The 4793-nt window shown below is 35.7% G+C and overlaps 1 pseudogene; it reads right to left on the bottom strand.

Annotated features, from left to right (window-relative positions):
* Positions 1 to 698: 698 nt before the first annotated feature.
* Positions 699 to 2250, bottom strand: LOC140516760 (crooked neck-like protein 1; annotated as a pseudogene).
* Between the last annotated feature and the right edge of the window lie 2543 nt (positions 2251 to 4793).

The raw sequence follows: 4793 nt of genomic DNA, 5'->3' as shown, positions 1-4793 counted from the left end.
ACATATTCATGCTAAAATGACAATAAGCAGCAGAGGGAAGACACTAGTGTTAAAAGAGATCAGGAAAAGCTCTTTGGAGAAGGTAGAATTTTAAAAGGGACTTAAAAAGAGCCAAGGAAGGCATAAAAATTTTTGCAGTCCTTTAGATCAAGAGGTCTTAGGATGCTTTTTTTTTTGGTGCTGAATCCTATTGTCAATTTGATGAAGCTTATGGAGACTTCAGAATAATGGTTGTAAATGAATACAGTAGAATAGAGAGATTTATAAAGAAAACCATTTATATTAAGATCCATTTTCAAAGTATTTTAAAAAATAAGTTCACAGACACCAGGTGTTTAATAATCCCTCCTGTAGATGCCACATTGATGAGAGGTATTTTTATTCTTTAATGCTCGTAGAGAACACACAGCATTTTTTAAGGCAAAGAATTGACTCAATGACTTGGAAAAAAAACTATCACCTCAGATGATTATTAAAGCCACTTACAACACTTTTAGATTTTCTTTCTTTAAGAAGAAATTTTATGTTCTTTATTTATAACTTGTCAATGCTAACTCAGCAATATTGTAAAAGCATGCTATAGAAAAAAGTACAAGGTTCATCAGTGAAAAAAATACTGCACAAAAGCTTCCTAAATCACAATATTTGCAGAGTAGAAATTTATAAAAATAACAAAAATACAACAACAAAGAAAAAAGTCAAGATTCACTCACATCCATGTCTTTGTGTGGATCTTGCTTAACAGTATCCTTTTCTTACTGCTGTTTCTTCCAAAGTTTGGTCATAGCCAGCAGTTTGAGGCTGGACTGCTTTGCAGCATCTCCTGGAAAGAAGCAATAGTACTTTTCCAGCAGCATTAGACCTGTACTTCTATTCTTAATTTCTCGGCATGAGTTCATCCATTGTCTCCTTATGACACTGTATTCCAAATTCATCAATTTCACCAGGCTTCTAGGAACACATCTTTCCTTCTGTCCATATCTTTTCATAGTTCTGTAGGTTTCTTCATAAATTTGTCTGTATTTAGCTAAGCTTTCTTTCCTGCAGACAGCTCAAACTGAGTAAAACCAATCCACATCTTCACCTGTTGTGTTCATTACAGCAATCTCCTGTAAAGGCTTCTTGTTTTTTCAAGTTCTTTTGGTTTAATTTCACAATCAATTCAGAATATCTAAGGCACCTCTGGGATATCTAAGCATGGATGGCTAATAGCCAAAGTGTACAGGTTATTTCAGTATCTCCAGATAGACAATAACTGTGCAATTTTCTGGTGCAAATTTCAGGAACTTTCCCTAAAGTTTCTTGTTTTGGTTAAATTCTTGAAACTCCAGCTCCATTTCAATGTAGACTTTAAAGAATCTGGTTTTACAGCACTTACCAACAGATGTTCCCAATGTTTTTCTGGCAAATGTTTGATTTTTATTTTGAGTTGTATACACCATAGCCATATTTTGACAAACGTCATTTTGTGTGAATCAAATCCAAACAAGTATGATATATCTGTCTATTCCTCTCTGAATCCTTTGATCCTAACCCTCCATAAAGTACATAGTTGAGCCAGAAAAGAAGTATATATACACATATATACACACATATTTGCATATATATACATATATATACATGCATGTATATGTGTGTTTGTGTGTGTATATGTATGTGTGTATTTTTTTTCTTCTTTTCCAGTGCCTCTTCTCTTGGATGGAGAGCAGGCTGACAACTGCTCCTTTATACACCTCTAGTAGTGTTTGGTTCTATATAATTTTTCATCAATCACAAACAACCAAACTAGGCATCACAATTGTGTGGATTAGCCTTCACTTCCTTTTTGGACTGGAATCTTCATTTGCTCACAACCATATCTTCAATACCTCAAATTCCAAATTTCTTTTCAAAGATTATGTCATTTTTAAAGAGTTCTTGGACTTTCTGCTTCAAAATCCTCTCCAGGGAATATTTGTAGATCACTCTTACCCTTTCAAATTTTTTCTTATTTTCTTCCAACTTTGCAGAGGCCACATTGCAATGTTCATCAATATACTCATCTTCAAAAAAATCCACAGCTCTTTCATAGGCATTCCTTTATATGAGTAAAGTAACCATGTTTTTTATTTAATTTTTAAATTATTATTCAAAGCTAACATACACGATCCAGTTCTTAAAATCAGGGTGCAAGACAACAAATATTTTCTGAACGCCACTCTTGGCCAGTGCTCTCAGCTGTGCTTGTGTCTCTAGCCCAGCCACTCCCATTTTTCCCACTGCTGTCTCAGCTTCAGTGTTTCTACTTCTGCTCTGCAGTCCTGGCCCGAAACCCTGCTACCCCAGCCTTGGTACCTGCCTCTATCTCTTTTTCCCTGTGATGGTTTCTCAAGGAGGCCAGGGCAGCTCTCCTCCCACCAAGCACATCTTGATGTAGCATGGGAGCTCTTCCAGTTTATAAGTTACCTCTAGGAAGCTATTGCTGGAAATCAGCAAGTCACAAGCCCCTGTTCTAATTGTTTTTATCTTACTAATGTTATTTCCCAAAAGGGAAGGGAATTTTTTTGGAATTACACTTTTTATATGGCTTAATGCAGGAATGGGGAATCTGTGGCCTCAAGGTGTTTTGGGTTACTGATTCTAGACTTCACAGAACAAATTTCCTTAATAAAATGATTTGTTCTGTAAACCTTGGACTCCAGCAAAAGGCCACACCCAGGGACCTAGTAAGCTACAAATGACCTCAAGGCTGCAGGTTCCCTGTCCCTGGATGCTTTTCTGTCTAGAGTTGTAATTGACTTCCCAATGAAATATAGAACCCATCTAAGAATAGTATTGTTCATACAGTCAGCTTCTTTTAGTCTCTCTGTATTCATGGCTGCCAACTACAGAGCACACTGTGCTACTTAAGAGTAGAGATGAGAAGTCTGGAAGTTGTTTCTGTCCTCATGAAGCTTAGAGCCTACTGGGGAGCTAAGATATATAAAATATCATTTGAACCTAAGTCACCCTTACCCATATCAGGCACTCTGGGATGATAGCACTTTTAAAAAAGAGTCTCTGGTTGCTTAGGAACCTGACAAAAATTTAACAGTGGTGTTCCTCTTCTTAGTTACCATCCATAGTTTGCTACTATATTCTATACTATAACTCCATATTCATAGAATTAAATAAAAGATTTCCTGTCCTATAAGTATTATGAATCTCCATTATCAGTTAGGGCATTACTGTGTGTAGCAACAAGGACCCCAGCATACACAGGAGGGCCTGCGGTATGGGTTCTTAAATCTGCTTTCTAAAAGGAAAGCAACTTTTGAGGGGTCAACCATCTATCTTAATTACATTCACCAATAGAGAAAATGCAAGCAGAGAAATAAAGACCGACAGGACTTCCAACTGTCTGACCAAAAGCAATACATACATCACAGATCAACAGACAGATCCAACTGTCTGACTATTACATACATACATAGTTACCGGAGAGAGAAGCACCAATATCTGGATTTTCAAAGCTGGGGAAACTTCTTAATGGCTACCTGGAACCTCATCTGGCACATAAATATTCTTCCTAACAGTAAAGTAAAACCTGGAGGAAATGACCCTTGTGACCTAGTGACTCATTAGGAATTAACAGAAAGCACATGAGTCCTATTCATGAGTGGGGGAAATCTTTAATTAACATTATACTGTGTTTGTGTTATATCTGGAAGAGGCTGTGTGCTTATTTCTAAAAGTAATGCATTTATAGTAATCAGAATTCACCAGTCAGGGGAATCTGGTCCAAAAATATTTTATATATCTACAATATCATGATTTTAAAATAGTTATTTGTGGAATAATAAGAGTAAATAAATTCATAAATAATAAACTGTCCAGATGGAGGAGGCATAATGTAATAGGAAAGGTACTAAACTAGCAAGCAGATGACATGGGTTCAGGTCTACATTTTTATACTTACTAGATAAGTGACATTGAGTAGGTCTCTGAAATTCTCTGGATCTCAGTTTCCACAGTTGTACAAAGACTGTTTTAAAATAGTTGACCACTAATGCAGTTCTAGATCTACAATCCTTGGATCTCTAAAAGGATAGAGGTAGACTAGATTCTGTCTACTATTCCTTCTAGCTCCAAGTCTGTGATTCCATAATCCTGGATGACCACCAAGGCCTCTCATACCCTCTAAAATTTTAGGAAGTGGATACCATTTAGAGGCACTCTAAATGTCCCTTTGTCTTGTTAAACTACTTTGCCAAAATTATACCTGTCATATCAATGAATGAATAATGCAATTTTAAATCATCTCCGAATTCAGAGCTGAGAACCATCCTATCTACAACAGCACTTCTTAATTTTATTTTGTCCATTAATTGCAATCAATGCCCTATTTTTAGGCACAAATACAGTGTCATCCCATTAGAAGTAAAAATGAAAACTTTTCTACCATTTATTATGTCTTTTTTGTCACATGGATTTCACTAACTATATCTGAAATGGATAAAAAGTAGGCCATTTTTTTAAACTAATGAACTATAAGGGTAAGGTATTGAATTATATTTCAGTGCATGAAAAAGGATCACACAAATCAAAAAGAGTATCTGTCATGAGTCACTTTTAAAAAAGGAGAAAGAAATAGATCATAATCCAAATCTAATCTCTAAGGCTTATTCAAGTGTTGGAAAATACAGTTTCAACACGATTAGCTATATAGTTCTGTACTGTACAATAATTCCTCAAATGCTATAGCATTTCCAGTTCATTAAGTGCTAAATGCTTTACTGATCCTGTCATTAAGAGATGGATATCCAACATTTAAA

Source organism: Notamacropus eugenii, chromosome 1, assembly GCF_028372415.1.
Source record: "Notamacropus eugenii isolate mMacEug1 chromosome 1, mMacEug1.pri_v2, whole genome shotgun sequence".
In the NCBI taxonomy this organism is placed as follows: domain Eukaryota; kingdom Metazoa; phylum Chordata; class Mammalia; order Diprotodontia; family Macropodidae; genus Notamacropus; species Notamacropus eugenii.
Note: the sequence above shows the minus strand (reverse complement) of the source record. Positions and strands in the feature narration are given on the sequence as shown.